We start from the raw sequence: 22,200 nt of genomic DNA, 5'->3' as shown, positions 1-22,200 counted from the left end.
AGTAGTAGTAGTACAGGAAAGATGAGGGGTATGGTAGTACAGGTATAGATATGGGGTGTATTAGTAATACAGATGAGGGGGATTAGTAGTAGTACAGGTATAAATGAGGGGTGTATTAGTAGTACAGATGAGGGGAATTAGTAGTACAGGTATAGATGTGGGCTGTAGTAGTACAGGTATAGATGAGGGGTGTAGTAGTAGTAGTAGTACAGGTAAAGATGAGGGGTGTAGTAGTAATAAAGGTATAGATGAGGTGACAGGGGCATACTGGGGGAAACTGGGGCAGCTGGGGATGACTGGGAGAGCTGGGGGTGTACGGGGCAAACTGGGGGTGACTGAGGGGGACTGGGGCAAACTGGGGTTGACTTAAGCGGGACTGGGGCAGTTGGAGTTGACTGAAGGAGGACTAGGGCAGACTGGGGGTGACTGAAGGGGGACTGGGGCAGACTGGGGGCGACTGGGGCAGACTGGGGATGACTGAGGGGGACTGGGGCAGCTAGGGGTGACTGAGGGGGACTGGGGCAGCTGGGGGTGACTGAGGGGGACTGGGGCAGACTGGGGGAGACTCTAGGGGGACTGGGGCAGCTGGGGTTGACTGAGGGGGTCTGGGGCAGCTGGGGGTGACGGAGGGTGACTGAGGCAGACTGGGGGTGACTGAAGGGGGACTGGAGCAGACTTGGGGCAACTGAGGATGACTGAGGGGGGCTGGGGCAGCTGGGGGTGACTGAGAGGGACTGGGGCAGACTGGGGGTGACTCTAGGGGGACTGGGGCAGCTGCGGTTGACTGAGGGGGACTGAGGCAGCTGGGGGTGACGGAGGGGGACTGAGGCAGACTGGGGGTGACTCTAGGGGGATTGGGCAGCTGGGGGTGACTGAAGGGGCACTGGGGCAGCTGGGCATGATTGGGGCAGGAGTGCACATATCCCTCCTCCTCTCACCCCGGCACACAGGTTCCCCTCCCGGCCACACGTGCAGGTCCCCGGTCTCTGGAGGAAACCGCAGGGACTGTAGTGGTAAAAGCGTCGCTGCCATTACTGAAGCTGTACAGCAGGATCGGGAGATGCAGATCCCGCTGTTCAGCTCCAGGACCCGAAGCGACGATATCACCACTACAGTCCCTGCAGCCTCCTCCAGAGACCAAGGACCTGCACGTGTGGCCGGGAGGGGAACTAGACGTGATATGTATAGCTGGGGCAGGTCAGTCGCGGCTCTGTCCACGCACCGCCGCCCGCCATGCACCTCACCTCCGCGCCGCCTGCTTGACCTGCAGCTCCAGCCCAGCCGTTAACCCGTCACTCTACGCTGCTCCGCTTGCAATGATTTTTTGTGAAAATTTAATTTACGATTTTAATCTTAATCGATTATAACCTTCTGGGAAAATTAATTTGAGTAAACGCCCAGCCCTAACTCCTCTGTATGTCTTCTCCTGTATATATGTATACTCTATGTACCCCTGTATATATGTCTCCTCCTGTATATATGTCTCCTCTATATACTCCTCTGTATGTCTCCTCCTGTATATATGTATCCTCTATGTACTGCTGTGTATGTCTCCTCCTGTATATATGTATCCTCTATGTACTGCTGTGTATGTCTCCTCCTGTATATATGTATCCTCTATATACTCCTCTGTATGTCTCCTCCTGTATATATGTATCCTCTATATACCCCTGTATATATGCCTCGTCCTGTATATATGTATCCTCTATGTACCCCTGTATATATGTCTCCTCCTGTACATATGTATCCTCTATATACTCCTCTGTATGTCTCCTCCTGTATATATGTATCCTCCTGTGTAGGTCTCCTGTATATATGTATCCTCCAGTATATATGTATCCTATATGTCAGGGATGGGGAACCTTGGCTCTTCAGCTGTTGCAAAACTACAACTCCCATCATCCATGGACAGCCTATGGCTGCCCAAGTATGATGGGAGTTGTAGTTTTGCAACAGCTGGAGAGCCTTGGTTCCCTCCCCCTGCCCTATGTCCTGCTGTGTAGGTACCTGGCTTCCTGCAGACACCATCTTCTCTGTCTTCAGGCTCTTCTAGCCCAGACACAGGAGAACCCGCTGGGAGGAGAGAGCGGCCTCTGGAGGCCGGAGGAAGATACTGCGTACAGCAGTTTGCTTTTTACCATAAGCCTCATAGGCTTATAGAAAGCATAATGGCCATAAAGGGGGCGGGGCTTACCAGCATGGGGCGGGGCTTCAGCGGCCGCCTCCATCACAGTCCGAATCCACAGCCACAGGTAAATAAAACTGAAGAGGGCGGGGCTGTAAGCAGGGGAGGCACTGAGGACTCCAGCCAGCTGTCAGCAGCCAGGCGGCCCTGACAACTGGGGGAAGACCAGCCCAGGGGGCATATGCCGCCCGGCCCAGCCCGCCCCTGACTGTAACTGTTATGGAAGTACAGTAGCTGTCAGTATTATGAAAGCTGTGTAGCTGTCACTATTATGGGAGGACTGTGACTGTCACTATTATTGGAATCACTGTCGCTGTCACTATTGTGGGGACACTGGAGCTGTCATTATAGGAGCACTGTGGCTGCCACTATTATGGGGTCACTGTAACTACTATGAGGACTCTGTAGCTGTCACTATTATGGGGGTCACGGTAACTACTATGAGGGCTCTGTAGCTGTCACTATTGTTGTGGCAGTTATTATTACCATTATCCATATACCTGTCTCAATCTCCTAAATGGTGGATGAATGCTCTATAGCTGGCACTGTTATGAGGTAATAAAGATGACGCTATAGCTGGCACTGTTATGAGGTAATGAAGATGACGCTATAACCGACACTGTTATGTGGTAATGAAGATGACGCTATAGCTGGCACTGTTATGAGGTAATGAAGATGATGCTATAGCTGGCACTGTTATGAGGTAATGAAGATGACGCTATAGCTGGCACTGTTATGAGGTAATGAAGATGGCGCTATAACCGACACTGTTATGTGGTAATGAAGATGACGCTATAGCTGGCACTGTTATGAGGTAATGAAGATGACGCTATAGCTGGCACTGTTATGAGGTAATGAAGATGACGCTATAGCTGGCACTGTTATGAGGTAATGAAGATGGCGCTATAACCGACACTGTTATGAGGTAATGAAGATGACGCTATAACCGGCACTGTTATGAGGTAATGAAGATGACCCTACAGCTGGCACTGTTATGTGGTAATGAAGATGACCCTATAGCTGGCACTGTTATGAGGTAATGAAGATGACGCTATAGCTGGCACTGTTATGAGGTAATGAAGATGGCACTGTTATGAGGTAATGAAGATGGCACTGTTATGAGGTAATGAAGATGGCACTGTTATGGAGACACTGTTGCTATCAGTAGGGGTGATGTAACTGGCACGTCTATCACTCCTTCTCATACCGGAGGTTCTGGAAAGTGAATGTGGGTCAGTGCTGAAAGATTGGTGGGGGTATGATCTGTAAACTGTGACTTTCTAACGTCTATCTGGGTATGCTGGGAGTTATAGTGTCACAACAGCTGACGAGCCATAGGTTGCATGTTACCACCCTAGGGAGGGGGTGTAATAACAATATGTCCCCCATATGGGTGTAGCTGCAGGCCAGGTGTGATCACAGGGAGCGAGGTGCCCGCCGTGAGCGAGACGTATCAGTGACAGGTAAGGCGACCCCTCATCATTTATTCAGTGGCAGCAGAACACTGTGTGTAGATGTGAGGAGAGCGGGCAGGGAGCGACTGCCACACCGGCCAGGTAAATGCTAGGTATTATATGATGTATGCGCTATATTGCATTTTCATGTAACAGTGTAGCGCAATAATTTATAGAGTATAATTTGCATTAGTATCTATATGTCAGTAGTATGAAGGGATGGTATAGCAGTGTATGGGGTATTACTGTACTTTGTTATCCACATATAGGCTATGTTCACACAACGTCCAAAAAAGGCGCCTGCTTTTTGTGGTTACAAAGACGTCCGTTATTGCATCAATTTAATTGGCTTGACTAAAATCCATTGAAGTCTATGGAAACAGGGACGTCTTTTTCACACATTGTATTAAATGACGGTCGTCTTTTCAGTGTTATTTGGGCACGCTATGGTATTACTATGTTTTTACTATATGGTAGTTTTAGGTTTTTTAGGTATGAAACTGTGTTATGTGTTATGTGAACAGTATTATAAAGGCACTGTATGGCAGTATTATATGTGAATGCTATGGCATTACTACTGTATTACTATATGGTATTATGCAATCATGGTGTGGAACTCATGGCATTGTGGTAGCATTGTGTGGGCACTCTGTGGTATTACTATTGTATCACTATATAGTAATGTTATACTGTCACAGTATGGAACACAGTATGTGTTCTCTGTATGGCCTTACGTAGGCACTTTATGGTGGTATTTTATGTGCATTACTATTTCATCACTATATGGTAATTTTATGTTGGCTATGGCTGTCAATGCATGTTGGGAATTGTAGCATGTGTTCTATGTACCGTATTATGTAGGCACCGTAAGGCGGTATTATACTGTTTGAGCAGTCTATGGCATTACCATGGTATCACTACATGGCCATTTTGTGAATCTGATATGAGTTGACTAGTACTATATAGGCACTGGGTGGCAGCTTTATATAAGCAGTGCATGGCACTAATATTTTGTTACTATATGTTTAGCGTATGGTATTATGTAGGCAATGTATGGCAGCTTTATATGAGCACCCTATGGCATTGCCATGTTATCATTAGATTACTAGTATTTTTATGTAACTTGTCACGGTATAAAGTGGTATATTATACGAGCAGTGTATGGTATTCTGCAGGTACTGTGCTCAGTGTACGGTATTCTGTTTGTTACTGTGCTCAGTGTACGGTATTCTGCGGGTACTGTGCTCAGTGTACGGTATTCTGTTTGTTACTGTGCTCAGTGTACGGTATTCTGCAGGTACTGTGATCATTGTACGGTATTCTGCAGGCACTGTGCTCAATGTACGGTATTCTGCAGGTACTGTGCTCAGTGTACTGTATTCTGCAGGCACTGTGCTCAGTGTACGGTATTCTGCAGGCACTGTGCTCAATGTACGGTATTCTGCAGGTACTGTGCTCAGTGTACTGTATTCTGCGGGTACTGTGCTCAGTGTACTGTATTCTGCAGGCACTGTGCTCAGTGTACTGTATTCTGCAGGCACTGTGCTCAGTGTACGATATTCTGCAGGCACTGTGCTCAATGTACGGTATTCTGCAGGTACTGTGCTCAGTGTACTGTATTCTGCGGGTACTGTGCTCAGTGTACGATATTCTGCGGGTACTGTGCTCAATGTACGGTATTCTGCAGGTACTGTGCTCAGTGTACTGTATTCTGCGGGTACTGTGCTCAGTGTACGGTATTCTGCAGGCACTGTGCTCAGTGTACGGTATTCTGCAGGTACTGTGCTCAGTGTACTGTATTCTGCAGGCACTGTGCTCAGTGTACGGTATTCTGCAGGTACTGTGCTCAGTGTACGGTATTCTGCAGGCACTGTGCTCAGTGTACGGTATTCTGCGGGTACTGTGCTCAGTGTACGATATTCTGCGGGTACTGTGCTCAATGTACGGTATTCTGCAGGTACTGTGCTCAGTGTACTGTATTCTGCGGGTACTGTGCTCAGTGTACGGTATTCTGCAGGCACTGTGCTCAGTGTACTGTATTCTGCGGGTACTGTGCTCAGTGTATGGTATTCTGCGGGTACTGTGCTCAGTGTACGGTATTCTGCGGGTACTGTGCTCAGTGTACTGTATTCTGCGGGTACTGTGCTGAGTGTATGATATTCTGCAGGTACTGTGCTCAGTGTACGGTATTCTGCAGGTACTGTGCTCAGTGTACTGTATTCTGCGGGTACTGTGCTCAGTGTACGGTATTCTGCGGGTACTGTGCTCAATGTACGTTATTCTGCAGGTACTGTGCTCAGTGTACTGTATTCTGCGGGTACTGTGCTCAGTGTACGGTATTCTGCAGGCACTGTGCTCAGTGTACGGTATTCTGTGGGTACTGTCCTCAGTGTACGGTATTCTGCAGGTACTGTGCTCAGTGTATGGTATTCTGCGGGTACTGTGCTCAATGTACGGTATTCTGCAGGTACTGTGCTCAGTGTACTGTATTCTGCGGGTACTGTGCTCAGTGTATGGTATTCTGCAGGCACTGTGCTCAGTGTACTGTATTCTGCAGGCACTGTGCTCAGTGTATGGTATTCTGCGGGTACTGTGCTCAGTGTACAGTATTCTGCGGGTACTGTGCTCAGTGTACTGTATTCTGCTGGTATTGTGCTTAGTGTACGATATCCTGCAGGTAATGTGCTCAGTGTACTGTATTCTGTTGGTATTGTGCTTAGTGTACGATATCCTGCGGGTACTGTGCTCAGTGTACGGTATTCTGCAGGTACTGTGCTCAGTGTACGGTATTCTGCGGGTACTGTGCTCAGTGTACGGTATTCTGCAGGCACTGTGCTCAGTGTACTGTATTCTGCGGGTACTGTGCTCAGTGTACGGTATTCTGCGGGTACTGTGCTCAGTGTACTGTATTCTGCGGGTACTGTGCTCAGTGTACGGTACTCTGCGGGTACTGTGCTCAGTGTACGATATTCTGTGGATACTGTGCTCAGTGTACTGTATTCTGCTGGTATTGTGCTTAGTGTACGGTATTCTGCGGGTACTGTGCTTAGTGTACGATATTCTGCGGGTACTGTGCTCAGTGTACGGTATTCTGCGGGTACTGTGCTCAGTGTACGGTATTCTGCGGGTACTGTGCTCAGTGTACGGTATTCTGAGGGTACTGTGCTTAGTGTACGATATTCTGCGGGTACTGTGCTCAATGTACTGTATTCTGCGGGTACTGTGCTCAGTGTACGGTATTCTGCGGGTACTGTGCTCAGTGTACGGTATTCTGCGGGTACTGTGCTCAGTGTACAGTATTCTGCGGGTACTGTGCTCAGTGTACTGTATTCTGCTGGTATTATGCTTAGTGTACGGTATTCTGCGGGTACTGTGCTCAGTGTACTGTATTCTGCGGGTACTGTGCTCAGTGTACGGTATTCTGCGGGTACTGTGCTCAGTGTACGATATTCTGCGGGTACTGTGCTCAGTGTACGATATTCTGCGGGTACTGTGCTCAGTGTACAGTATTCTGCGGGTACTGTGCTCAGTGTACGGTATTCTGCGGGTACTGTGCTCAGTGTACTGTATTCTGCGGGTACTGTGCTCAGTGTACGGTATTCTGTGGGTACTGTGCTCAGTGTATGATATTCTGCAGGCACTGTGCTTAGTGTACGATATTCTGCGGGTACTGTGCTCAGTGTACGGTATTCTGCAGGTACTGTGCTTAGTGTACGATATTCTGCGGGTACTGTGCTCAGTGTACGGTATTCTGCGGGTACTGTGCTCAGTGTACGGTATTCTGCTGGTATTGTGCTTAGTGTACGATATTCTGCGGGTACTGTGCTCAGTGTACTGTATTCTGCGGGTACTGTGCTCAGTGTACGGTATTCTGCGGGTACTGTGCTCAGTGTACGGTATTCTGCGGGTACTGTGCTCAGTGTACTGTATTCTGCGGGTACTGTGCTCAGTGTACAGTATTCTGCAGGCACTGTGCTCAGTGTACGGTATTCTGCGGGTACTGTGCTCAGTGTACGGTATTCTGCAGGCACTGTGCTCAGTGTACGGTATTCTGCGGGTACTGTGCTCAGTGTACGGTATTCTGCGGGTACTGTGCTCAGTGTACGGTATTCTGCGGGTACTGTGCTCAGTGTACGGTATTCTGCGGGTACTGTGCTCAGTGTACTGTATTCTGCTGGTATTGTGCTTAGTGTACGATATTCTGCGGGTACTGTGCTCAGTGTACAGTATTCTGCGGGTACTGTGCTCAGTGTACGGTATTCTGCGGGTACTGTGCTCAGTGTACAGTATTCTGCGGGTACTGTGCTCAGTGTACTGTATTCTGCGGGTACTGTGCTCAGTGTACGATATTCTGCGGGTACTGTGCTCAGTGTACGGTATTCTGCGGGTACTGTGCTCAGTATACTGTATTCTGCAGGTATTGTAAATTACCACAAGGGAAATTCTTTAAAAATTCTTCAGTGACCTGAGGGTGTTTATGGCCGTGCACATAGGAGGTTATTGCCCCTACAGGCAGTGCGTCCAGCTGTCCCTCATACAGCAAAGCGTGGGAAATGAGTTGTCACACACCCTCTATGCTCTCAGCTGCCATGCAAGTAAAATACCGCCGTCCATGTCAGAAGAGTTCATGGGTGCGGACAGTTTCTTTACACCAATATGTCAGTTATTATGTATATGTGTACAGTATATGCGGTATATCCACTGTTGTCGGGATAGGCAGACCTGATATGTATGGGGTCTCCCGTCTCTCCACGACAGATATTGTTGGGGAGAAAAGGATCGGGCATGTTGGATTTCCACTGCCCAATCGTTACGTTCTCAGGGTAATTAGCTGCCACAGGAGTCTGTTCAGCTGACAGCTATATAAATAGGTATGGCTGCCTTTAGTCACTGACTATAGCGGGAATGCGAGGCAAGATCTTTATATACGCTATGAGAAGGATGAAGATCCATACTGACATGTGGAACTTTCTAGAAACATTTCATAGTGCCAGAGAACAATGCATACTGGGAATATAGTACTTCTACTACTGGACATGTACTTCTTGTTTATGGTATATGGTATCAAACAAGTAAAGTTTAGATACAACTATACAGCAGACAGTATAACACATGACAGGATTGGATACCCTAATGGTCCTTTTACACGGAGCGATAATTCGCCCGATCGCACGATTAACGATTTTGAATGAACTATGTTTTTTTTATAACGATCAGCGTTTAGACGGAACGATACATTGTACGGAAAAATCGTTTTGCGATCGCTTAAGCCTACCTCACATATAGGTGAAATCGTTGAAAGACTGTTTACACTGAACGATCTGCGAATTTTTTGCGAACAATCAACGATGATTTGAGAACATGTTGAAAGATCAAAATGAACGATTTCTCGCTCATCGTTTGATCGTTCGCTGCGTTTACACGTACGATTATCGTTCAAATTCGATTGTTATCGTGCAAATTCGAACGATAAATCGTTCCGTGTAAAAGGACCATAACTCAGAATATACCTCATAGACTTGGATACAGATGCTTAGGCTAGGTTCACACTGCGTTTTCAGCATCCGTTTAACGCATCCGTTTTTTGCAAAAAACGCATGAAAAACGGATTGCAAAAAACGGATTCATTTGTGTGCATCCGTTTTTCCATTGACTTCCATTATAAAAAAAACGGATCCGTTTTTTTTGGCGGACCAAAACGGACCAAAAAACGTTGCTGACCCTATTTTTCTGGACGTAAAAAAAAACGGATCTGTTAAACGGATGCTGAAAACGCAGTGTGAACCTAGCCTTAGCTGAAAGTACCACACATGACAGAATTAGATACCCTAACTCAGAAGACACCTCATAGACTTGGATACAGATGCTTAGCTGACAGTATCACATGACAGGATTAGATACCCTAACTCAGAGGACACCCCATAGACTTGGATACAGATGCTTAGCTGACAGTACCACAAATGACAGGATTAGATACCTTAATTCAGAGACACCTCATAGACTTGGATACAGATGCTTAGCTGCCAGTATCACACCTGAAAGGATTAGATACCCCAACTCAGAAGACACCTCACAGACTTGGATACATATGCTGAGCTGCCAGCCCCACACATGACAGGATTAGATACCCTAACTCAGAAGACACCTCACAGACTTGGATACATATGCTGAGCTGCCAGCCCCACACATGACAGGATTAGATACCCTAACTCAGAAGACACCTCACAGACTTGGATACATATGCTTAGCTGATAGTACCACAAATGACAGGATTAGATACTCTAATGGTGCGTTTACACGTAACGATAATTGGCCCGATCGTACGATTAACGATGTCGGAGCAACGATTTTTTTTTTCATAACGAGCAGCGTTTAGACGGTACGATATATCGTACGGAAAATTCGTTGTGCGATCGTTTTGCGAACGCTTAAGCCTATCTCACACATTGGTTAAATCGGCGAACGACTGTTCACACGGAACGATTTGCGAATTTTTTGCGAACGACGAACGACGATTTGAGAACATGTATCGTTCGTTGTATGATCGTTCGCTGCGTTTACACGTACGATTATCGTTCGAATTCGATCGTTATCGCGCAAATTCGTACGATAATCGTTACGCGTAAACGCACCATTACTCAGAAGACACCACACAGACTTGGATACATATGCTTAGCTGCCAGCCCCACACATGACAGGATTAGATACCCTAACTCAGAAGACACCTCACAGACTTGGATACATATGCTTAGCTGCCAGTATCACATGATGGGCTTACAGATGCTCAGAAGGTGGTATCACCTACGATAGGCATAGGTATATAACACACTACATATGAAGGCTTAGATACAGTAGCCTACCCAGCAGTCATTATCGCACCTAATAAGCCCAAATAAACTAACTCAGCATACACTATGACAAAAAATAGGCTTAGATACACCAGTTCAGCAAACAGTATCACACATGACAACCATAGACACAACAACTCTACAGACACCATTACACATAATAGGCCCAAACACACTAACACGTGATAAGCTTAGATACACTAGTTCAGCAGGCAGTATCACCCATGATAGGCTTAGGGTCCTATTACACGGAGCAACTTTTAACGACTAACGATAAACGATTGCAAACGAGAACGTGTTTATTGTTAACCTGAAATCGTTCACTATATTACACAGAACGATGGTCGTTAGTTACGATCATTACTATGATCGTTATTGCGATCGTTACTATGACCGTTATTGCGATCGTTACTATGACCGTTTATTCCTTCTGCTCCCAAGAAAACAATGAACAATGAGCAATTACACTGGACGATTAGTGATAAAATGCAGAACTTGAGCGAACGAATGTGGAATTACAGCGAACGATTAACGATAATTTTAGGTTCAGATCTAAATCAACGATCATCGACATACGAACGATTTTTCGATCGTTGCCTGCAGTTACACAGAACGATTATTGTTTAATTTCGAATGATATAACGATTTTTCGCACGATAATGGTCCCGTGTAATAGGGCCCTTAGATATACCAACACATTACACATAATACTCTTAGATACAGCAGCTTAGCAGACAGAATTACATCTAATAGGCCCAAATACATGATAGGCTTAGATACCCCCGTTCAGCAGGTAGTATCACACATGATAGACTTAGATACACTGGCTCATCAGTAGATCATTTCATAAAGAAATTCTGGTGAAGGTCTGATGCTGGAGGAGACGTCGTTCTACAGGGACTGGGCTTTCTCCATGATATCCTGGCTCCTCCACATCTCTGGGACCACAGAGCCCACAGGTACTGGAATATTCTCATGACAAAAGCCTCAGGTTATTCTAAATGACATCACTTAGGCTTCTGCGGCTCTCCCCCTCCCCAGTCGGAGGGCGGGCCAGGTCTCAAGTTCCTCAAGGAAGTGCCTGAGAAGTTGTTATCGGAGAAGTTTGTGCGTCTGTCAGAGGCGGGAGAGTTTATCAGCCAAGGTGCGAGCTGCTGGGCACACAGGAGAACTGCACAAGTAAGTGAATGGAGGGGATACGGGACTGATGAGCGGGACACGGACGCCCCACCGTACCCGAAGGGGGCTGCTCCACTAACATCAACACTTCTCATGTCTCAAGTGCAAGCACAAGCTGCTTCCTTTCTTCATACGAAACCGCAGAACAAAGAAGAAGTCAGAAATCTCAGCGGTGATCTGGCCTCCTTCTAGCAAAAAGTCCCCATGTAGCGCTGTCACTGGGCTACTACGAGGGGCTCGGGCCATGTTCTGCATTCAGCATCTGCACCAGGTGGCAGGGTCCGTACCTCCCGACTCCTGGATGGCCATAGCCAGACTCTTATGGTCCATTGTATAATAGTCTCTACATGTCTGTGTCTGTAGATTCTGAATATAACTATTAACATCCAGATGGCACCAGATGAGGGACTAATAGGCAAGCTGGGGTCTATTATACAGTTAGGAGCCATGGATTAATTCAAATCCAATTCACAGGTAATAAAGAGGAGCAATGAGAGGCTAAAGTAGGGACACTAGGGAGGTATGGCGGAGACGTGGGCGGTGGAGGTATCCGGCAGGGATGGGGTTAAGTTCTGTTAGCTCTGCGAGATGGGACATAGCTGGGAAATACAATGAATTCTGTCTCCTCTTTGGTCTTGTAGGGACACGCCGAGAGGAATGTGAAGCTTTTATATGGAATAAAGTGGAACCTCTGATGGGGAATTCTACGAAAATTTGGCTTATTCTTATAATTGGTGGAGGGTCAGTGTCATAAGGACAGGATAAGATACCAGATAAGATGACATTGGTAACTATTCATAGGTGTGGCGACTTATACTAGCGAGCAGGGGACCGCTATGGGGTCTACGGTGACCCCCGGGCTAAGATGCTATAAATCCCTGATACAGTATGTTTTCTATGTTAATTACTGGAGGTGTGCTGTCACATTGCTGCACAGGTGCTGTCACTTCTGTCACTAATAGTTCTAATGTCACCGCACATTGTGCAGCTGCTGCTGTCTATTCATTGATTCTGGTTATCCGGCCGACCAGTAACAGCTGATCCTGACCCTTTACTGTATCAGTTGATCCTGACCCTGTATTGTATCAGCTGATCCTGACCCTGTATTGTATCAGCTGATCCTGACCCTGTATTGTATCAGCTGATCCTAACCTGTACTGTATATTATATGGACTGGTAGAAACATGACTGCCGCTGCACAAGAGACATGCAGAAAGCCTCCATACAGTCCTAGTCTTGTCTGCTCTCTTTTAGTCATCTTTTATTTAACTCTTTTTTTGCATGTTATTTTATTTCTTGTTTATATCTCTTTTATTTTCTCTATCTTCTTTCTTCTGTTTTTTCTTTCTCTATTTTTCCTATATTTTTTACCCTCTCTCTTTCTTTCTTCTAGTCACACGGGGGGGGGGTATATTTGGGTCAGGGGTATTGCTGCATTGATGGGCACTGGCACAGGATGTGATGGCTGCAGGTTGTGGGGCATAGGAACCTGTCAGTCATCATGAGGCCGATGATGGACAGGAAGCAGACGCTTGTCATGTCGTAACCCTGCCATTGTCATTAACCCTCTAGTTCCTGCTGATTGTGACCATGTCATTGTTAGTTAGAAGTCACTGTCACCCATCTGTGGTCAAGTAGTATATAGACAGTATATCTACTTCAGGTTATATAATCATACATAAACAATATCACGCTATAGGTTTAGATACTCTGACTCACCAGAGAGTATACAACATGATAGGCTTAAATACACCCACCAGTATTATACATATGCTTAGATACACCAGCTCAACTATGAGGTATCACACATGATAGGCATATGAAAACAAGCTCTTTCATATCTTCATATCACACATGAAAAGCTTAGATACAGTGGCTGAGCGATCAGTGTTACACATGAAAAGCTTAGATACACAAGGTAGGTAGTAGAGTCACTCATGATAGGCTTAAATAAACCAGCTTTGCAGTAAATGTCACACAACAAAGGCTTAGATACACAATAAGATCATAAATAATAAGATTAGATACGCCTGCTCAATAGACAGTATCATACCAGACAGGCTCAGAATGACAGGCCCAGCAGCCCAGTATAACACATGGTAGACTTAGATACATTGACTTAGCAAACAGTATCAAACGGCACAGCTTAGATACACTGTCTCAAACAGTATCACATGCAAAAGGCGCAGGGACACAATGGTTAAATATACTGTATCAAACATATAGTCTTAGATATCCCAGCTTAGTGGACAGCAGTAATATCACAATGTAATGGGGGAGGTTAAAAGACGCCAAATTATGCTGAATTTAGGAACAAACCGGAATGTCTAGAAGTGACATGAGAGCCTCCTCTACACATAAGTGGCTGCAGATAATGGGACTTCTAGGACCAGGGTGATAACTCAGTAAATTCTTGTAGGTCTGGACTCTATCTTAGGTGGGGCGACCCTTCTCCATAGGGTGGTGGGTCTGGACTCTATCTTAGGTGGGGCGACTCTTGTCCATAGGGTGTAAGGTCTGGACTCTATCTTAGGTGGGGCGACCCTTCTCCATAGGGTGGTGGGTCTGGACTCTATCTTAGGTGGGGCGACCCTTCTCCATAGGGTGGTGGGTCTGGACTCTATCTTAGGTGGGGCGACCCTTCTCCATAGGGTGGTGGGTCTGGACTCTATCTTAGGTGGGGTGACGCTTCTCCATAGGGTGTAAGGTCTGGACTCTATCTTAGGTGGGGCGACCCTTCTCCATAGGGTGGTGGGTCTGGACTCTATCTTAGGCGGGGCGACCCTTCTCCATAGGGTGGTGGGTCTGGACTCTATCTTAGGTGGGGCGACTCTTGTCCATAGGGTGTAAGGTCTGGACTCTATCTTAGGTGGGGCGACCCTTCTCCATAGGGTGGTGGGTCTGGACTCTATCTTAGGTGGGGCGACCCTTCTCCATAGGGTGTAAGGTCTGGACTCTATCTTAGGTGGGGCGACCCTTCTCCATAGGGTGGTGGGTCTGGACTCTATCTTAGGTGGGGCAGATCCTTCTCCATAGGGTGTAAGGTCTGGACTATATCTTAGGTGGGGCGACCCTTCTCCATAGGGTGTAAGGTCTGGACTATATATTAGGTGGGGCGACCCTTCTCCATAGGGTGTAAGGTCTGGACTATATCTTAGGTGGGGCGACCCTTCTCCATAGGGTGTAAGGTCTGGACTCTATCTTAGGTGGGCAGATCCTTCTCCATAGGGTGTAAGGTCTGGACTATATCTTAGGTGGGGCAGATCCTTCTCCATAGGGTGTAAGGTCTGGACTATATCTTAGGTGGGGCGACCCTTCTCCATAGGGTGTAAGGTCTGGACTTTATCTTAGGTGGGGCGACCCTTCTCCATAGGGTGTAAGGTCTGGACTATATCTTAGGTGGGGCGACCCTTCTCCATAGGGTGTAAGGTCTGGACTATATCTTAGGTGGGGCGACCCTTCTCCATAGGGTGTAAGGTCTGGACTATATCTTAGGTGGGGCGACCCTTCTCCATAGGGTGTAAGGTCTGGACTATATCTTAGGTGGGGCGACCCTTCTCCATAGGGTGTAAGGTCTGGACTATATCTTAGGTGGGGCGACCCTTCTCCATAGGGTGTAAGGTCTGGACTATATCTTAGGTGGGGCGACCCTTCTCCATAGGGTGTAAGGTCTGGACTTTATCTTAGGTGGGGCGACCCTTCTCCATAGGGTGTAAGGTCTGGTCAGGGCAGGCATCTAATGTTCTTGCAGTGGAGAATGTATTTGCCATTCAGGAATCTGCCGATCCCTGCTGGAGCTATAGGGGTGGTTATATGACCCCCGACCCTGCTCCCCCACATACAGAGGTCACTGCATAATAATGCTCTCTCATTGCCGCTTATAATAGTAATAGACTGTGCGCTTTATCGACTACTGGAAAAGGCCAGGAGGAATTCTCTGCAGCGCTCGGCCCAGTGTTTATACAAGGTCCGGGTATTGTACGGTGACTGGGAGATCTGTTCACACCAGTCCGCCAATGCCTCACAGTTATTTGTAGAGGAGTAGAGAACTGGAGATTGTGGAGCGCTAAATCTCTGCCTCCAACTTACAGAGATGAAAGACACCACTGCAGCGTATCCATCACTAGAGATCAGTGACATCACTGAGAATACAGCCTATCCATCACTAGAGATCAGTGACATCACTGAGAATACAGCCTATCCATCACTAGAGATCAGTGACATCACAGAGAATACAGCCTATCCATCACTAGAGATCAGTGACATCACAGAGAATACAGCCTATCCATCACCAGAGATCAGCGGTGACATCACTGAGAATACAGCCTATCCATCACCAGAGATCAGCGGTGACATCACTGAGAATACAGCCTATCCATCATTATAGATCAGTGACATCACTGAGAATACAGCCTATCCATCACTAGAGATCAGTGACATCAATGAGAATACAGCCTATCCATCACTAGAGATCAGTGACATCACTGAGAATACAGCCTATCCATCACTAGAGATCAGTGACATCACTGAGAATACAGCCTATCCATCACTAGAGATCAGTGACATCAATGAGAATACAGCCTATCCATCACTAGAGATCAGTGACATCACTGAGAATACAGCCTATCCATCACTAGAGATCAGTGACATCACTGAGAATACAGCCTATCCATCACTAAAGATCAGTGGCATCACTGAGAATACAGCCTATCCATCACTAAAGATCAGTGACATCACAGAGAATACAGCCTATCCATCACCAGAGATCAGCGGTGACATCACTGAGAATACAGCCTATCCATCACTATAGATCAGTGACATCAATGAGAATACAGCCTATCCATCACTAGAGATCAGTGACATCACTGAGAATACAGCCTATCCATCACTAGAGAGCAGTGACATCACTGAGAATACAGCCTATCCAACACTAGAGATCAGGGGTGACATCACTGAGAATACAGCCTATCCATCACTAGAGATCAGCAGTGACATCACTGAGAATACAGCCTATCCATCACTAGAGATCAGTGACATCACTGAGAATACAGCCTATCCATCACTAGAGATCAGTGACATCACAGAGAATACAGCCTATCCATCACTAGAGAGCAGTGACATCACTAAGCAGCCAATCCATCACTAGAGATCAGTAACATCACTGAGAATACAGCCTATCCATCACTAGAGATCAGTGACATCACTGAGAATACAGCCTATCCATCACTAGAGATCAGCGGTGACATCACTGAGAATACAGCCTATCCATCACTAGAGATCAGTGACATCACTGAGAATACAGCCTATCCATCACTAGAGAGCAGTGACATCACTGAGAATACAGCCTATCCAACACTAGAGATCAGGGGTGACATCACTGAGAATACAGCCTATCCATCACTAGAGATCAGCAGTGACATCACTGAGAATACAGCCTATCCATCACTAGAGATCAGTGACATCACTGAGAATACAGCCTATCCATCACTAGAGATCAGCAGTGACATCACTGAGAATACAGCCTATCCATCACTAGAGATCAGTAACATCACTGAGAATACAGCCTATCCATCACTAGAGATCAGTGACATCACTGAGAATACAGCCTATCCATCACTAGAGATCAGCGGTGACATCACTGAGAATACAGCCTATCCATCACTAGAGATCAGTGACATCACTAAGAATACAGCCTATCCATCACTAGAGAGCAGTGACATCACTGAGAATACAGCCTATTCATTACTAGAGATCAGTAACATCACTGAGAATACAGCCTATCCATCACTAGAGATCAGTGACATCACTGAGAATACAGCCTATCCATCACTAGAGATCAGCGGTGACATCACTGAGAATACAGCCTATCCATCACTAGAGAGCAGTGACATCACTAAGCAGCCAATCCATCACTAGAGAGCAGTGACATCACTGAGAATACAGCCTATCCATGACAAGAGATCAGTGACATCACAGAGAATACAGCCTATCCATCACAAGAGATCAGCGGTGACATCACTGAGAATACAGCCTATCCATCACTAGAGATCAGTGACATCACTGAGAATACAGCCTATCCATCACTAGAGATCAGCGGTGACATCACTGAGAATACAGCCTATCCATCACTAGAGATCAGCAGTGACATCACTAAGAATACAGCCTATCCATCACTAGAGATCAGCGGTGACATCACTGAGAATACAGCCTATCCATCACTAGAGATCAGCAGTGACATCACTAAGAATACAGCCTATCCATCACTAGAGATCAGCGGTGACATCACTGAGAATACAGCCTATCCATCACTAGAGATCAGCAGTGACATCACTAAGAATACAGCCTATCCATCACTAGAGATCAGTGGTGACATCACTGAGAATACAGCCTACCCATCACTAGAGATCAGTGACATCACTGAGAATACAGCCTATCCATCACTAGAGATCAGTGACATAACTCAGAATACAGCCTATCCATCACTAGAGATCAGTGACATCACTGAGAATACAGCCTATCCATCACTAGAGATCAGTGACATCACTGAGAATACAGCCTATCCATCACTAGAGATCAGTGACATCACTGAGAATACAGCCTATCCATCACTAGAGATCAGTGACATAACTCAGAATACAGCCTATCCATCACTAGAGATCAGTGACATAACTCAGAATACAGCCTATCCATCACTAGAGATCAGTGACATAACTCAGAATACAGCCTATCCATCACTAGAGATCAGCGGTGACATCACTGAGAATACAGCCTATCCATCACTAGAGAGCAGTGACATCACTCAGAACACAGCCTATCCATCACTAGAGATCAGCGGTGACATCACTCAGAACACAGCCTATTCGGTGAACTACAAGTCCCAGCTTTCCCCTGCAGTCAGTGATTTTAGTATCAGATAGAAGCCGCACTTGGACCACACAGTGGAAGAGGAGTAAACAAAGGAAAACAGAGCGCTGCTCCTGACACTTAATGCCAAGCACGCACACGTATACACTACACCACTGCCAGTGTTTACACTGCGTACCGAGCCCACATTATCCCAGATGAGTCACGCTCAGCACTGCAGACATATCCCTCGGGTGCAAAAATAATGGAAGAGAATAAATAATTAGCCCTGTTCTCTTATGATTTCTGGTGCTGCCCGTGTAGGGGTTAATGCTCTGCGGTGCACATCTACCGCCTGTTACATCTCATGGCTCTATAAGCCCATTAACCACCAATCAATGTGATGGATTGCTAATGGGAACCTAACTGGGAATGTTCTATTAGAGCGGGTCACCTACAGCGCCAGGTCACTGGTCCCATGTTTGATACTTCTGCTCTAAATCATGACTACACGCACCGCAGATTAGCCATTTATACGGGACATGATCATGGCGGTATTACCTGTTATTTGATTCTTGTTATAGTTATATTCTTGTACATAGCAGCAGTATTATAGTAGTTATATTCTTGTATATAGCAGCAGTATTATAGTAGTTATATTCTTGTATATAGGAGCAGTATTATAGTAGTTATATTCTTGTATATAGCAGCAGTATTATAGTAGTTATATTCTTGTATATAGGGAGCAGTATTATAGTAGTTATATTCTTGTACATCAGGGAAGAAACAGAGTGCTGCACCTCACACCTATGGCTGATACTAGTGCCCCTAGGCTAAATAAAAAACACATCAGAATTTTGTGTATGAATTGATCAAGCCATACTGCCCCATGTACCTCGTGCCGGTATCTGATACACATGGGTCCCTACACTAAGTCCACACCGTGCCAGTCAGTGGCCACCAACCCCGCAGGCGTGCACAGCCAGGGAACGGGGGCCATGGGACGGCCCTGCGACCCCCATGCCACAGGACCAGACCCAAAAACACCACACCAGAACCCGGCCAGCACCGCCGGCGGAGAAGGTCGCCCCCAAGCAGCACAAGTCTGGATAAGATATTACACTCACCATAGCTGCAGCAAACAGAATGGGAAAAAACAGGAGGGATTAAAACCATGTGCACTCAGGTGTCTCCTGCTAATTGCGGTCATGTGGGTCTCACCAGGAGGAGTGCAATACACGGAGAAAAGAGAGAAACAAAATGCGGTTCAGGGAAGAAACAGAGTGCTGCACCTCACACCTATGGCTGATACTAGTGCCCCTAGGCTAAATAAAAAACACATCAGAATTTTGTGTATGAATTGATCAAGCCATACTGCCCCATGTACCTCGTGCCGGTATCTGATACACATGGGTCCCTACACTAAGTCCACACCGTGCCAGTCAGTGGCCACCAACCCCGCAGGCGTGCACAGCCAGGGAACGGGGGCCATGGGACGGCCCTGCGACCCCCATGCCACAGGACCAGACCCAAAAACACCACACCAGAACCCGGCCAGCACCGCCGGCGGCACGAGGTACATGGGGCAGTATGGCTTGATCAATTCATACACAAAATTCTGATGTGTTTTTTATTTAGCCAAGCGGCACTAGTATCAGCCATGGGTGTGATGTGCAGCACTCTGTTTCTTCCCTGAGCCACATTTTGTTTCTCTCTTTTCTCCGTGTTTTGCACTCCTCCTGGTGAGACCCACATGACCGCAATTAGCAGGAGACACCTGAGTGCACATGGTTTTAATCCCTCCTGTTTTTTTCCCATTCTGTTTGCTGCAGCTATGGTGAGCGCAATACCTTATCCAGACTTGTGCTGCTTGGGGGCGACCTTCTCCGCCGGCGGTGCTGGCCGGGTTCTGGTGTGGTGTTTTTGGGTCTGGTCCTGTGGCATGGGGGTCGCAGGGCCGTCCCATGGCCCCCGTTCCCTGGCTGTGCACGCCTGCGGGGTTGGTGGCCACTGACTGGCACGGTGTGGACTTAGTGTAGGGACCCATGTGTATCAGATACCGGCACGAGGTACATGGGGCAGTATGGCTTGATCAATTCATACACAAAATTCTGATGTGTTTTTTATTTAGCCAAGCGGCACTAGTATCAGCCATGGGTGTGATGTGCAGCACTCTGTTTCTTCCCTGAGCCATATTCTTGTACATAGCAGCAGTATTATAGTAGTTATATTCTTGTATATAGGAGGCAGTATTATAGTAGTTATATTCTTGTATATAGGAGCAGTACTATAGTAGTTATATTCTTGTATATAGGAGCAGTATTATAGTAGTTATATTCTTGTATATAGGAGCAGTATTATAGTAGTTATATTCCTGTATATAGGAGCAGTATTATAGTAGTTATATTCCTGTATATAGGGGGCAGTATTATAGTAGTTATATTTTTGTATATAGGAGCAGTATTATAGTAGTTATATTCTTGTACATAGGAGCAGTATTATAGTAGTTATATTCTTGTATATAGGAAGCAGTATTATAGTAGTTATATTCTTGTATATAGGAGCAGTATTATAGTAGTTATATTCTTGTATATAGGAGCAGTATTATAGTAGTTATATTCTTGTATATAGGAGCAGTATTATAGTAGTTATATTCTTGAATATAGGAGCAGTATTATAGTAGTTATATTCTTGAATATAGGAGCAGTATTATAGTAGTTATATTCTTGTACATAGGAGCAGTATTATAGTAGTTATATTCTTGTATATAGGGAGCAGTATTATAGTAGTTATATTCTTGTATATAGGGGCAGTATTATAGTAGATATATTCTTGAATATAGGAGCAGTATTATAGTAGTTATATTCTTGTATATAGGAGCAGTATTATAGTAGTTATATTCTTGTATATAGGAGCAGTATTATAGTAGTTATATTCTTGTATATAGGAGCAGTATTATAGTAGTTATATTTTTGTATATAGGGGCAGTATTATAGTAGTTGTATTCTTGAATATAGGAGCAGTATTATAGTAGTTATATTTTTGTCCAGAGTATGTAAAGTCTGTTTATTTTGATTAGTAATAGCCAATTTAACACTATAAACTAATCGGCCTCATGCTGACAATGGCATACGTCGGGGGGTGGGATATATTACATGCCGAGAACTTTGTTTCTTGGAGTGATGTCAAATTAGCAGAACCAATTGTGAAGCAAAAACAAGTGTCAAATTAAAAGTTCTGAATGGCAAGAATTAAAGTGTGATGAATAGATGTTTAGGTCAGAGCTTACTAACCCAGGCACGTGGGATGTTCCTGTTATGTAAGGGTTAGTAACTAAGAGGTCAAAGGAAGAACAACCAGTGAACTGGAGACAGGTTATGGGGGCCTGGTCGCCTTCTCTTCAAGTCAATGTTACTCATCTCTAAGAAGCTTTAGTACATGACCAGGAGTATGGATCCCTCCTCCTTCTGGGGAAGTTCCCAGTCATGTACTGCAGTTTTTCAGAGTAGAATTACCACTGGCCTAAAAAGAAAGACATAATCACTTTCTTCCAGAGACATCACCAGTCCTGTCTCCAGTTTGGGTGCAGGTTTTGCAGCTCAGTTCCATTGAAGTGAATGGAGCTTAATTGCAAGCCACACCTGACCTAAAGACAAGAGTGGTGCTGTCTCTGGTAGAAAGTGGTTATGTT

General features: G+C 45.9%; 2 protein-coding genes across 5 annotated transcripts in view; one reads left to right on the top strand and one right to left on the bottom strand.

Moving 5' to 3' along the window:
- Positions 1-22,200, bottom strand: part of LYSMD1 (LysM domain containing 1) — a 110,695-nt gene that overhangs the window by 66,598 nt on the left and 21,897 nt on the right. The gene's annotated exons all lie outside the window — the stretch shown is intronic.
- TNFAIP8L2 (TNF alpha induced protein 8 like 2) overlaps positions 1-22,200 on the top strand; it is a 44,704-nt gene that overhangs the window by 11,142 nt on the left and 11,362 nt on the right. The window contains exon 1 of one of the 3 annotated variants that reach the window (XM_069949818.1): positions 2,400-2,421. The exons of 1 other annotated variant lie outside the window; for it this stretch is intronic. The gene's annotated coding sequence lies outside the window, so the exon portion shown is untranslated. Of the gene's footprint in view, positions 1-2,399; positions 2,422-11,570; positions 11,667-22,200 lie in introns of those variants that run through there. One more of the 3 variants, XM_069949815.1, reaches the window with a different exon arrangement.

This window comes from Dendropsophus ebraccatus, chromosome 13 (genome assembly GCF_027789765.1).
Source record: "Dendropsophus ebraccatus isolate aDenEbr1 chromosome 13, aDenEbr1.pat, whole genome shotgun sequence".
Lineage (NCBI taxonomy): Eukaryota > Metazoa > Chordata > Amphibia > Anura > Hylidae > Dendropsophus > Dendropsophus ebraccatus.
This window is presented reverse-complemented; position numbering and strand designations above follow the sequence as displayed.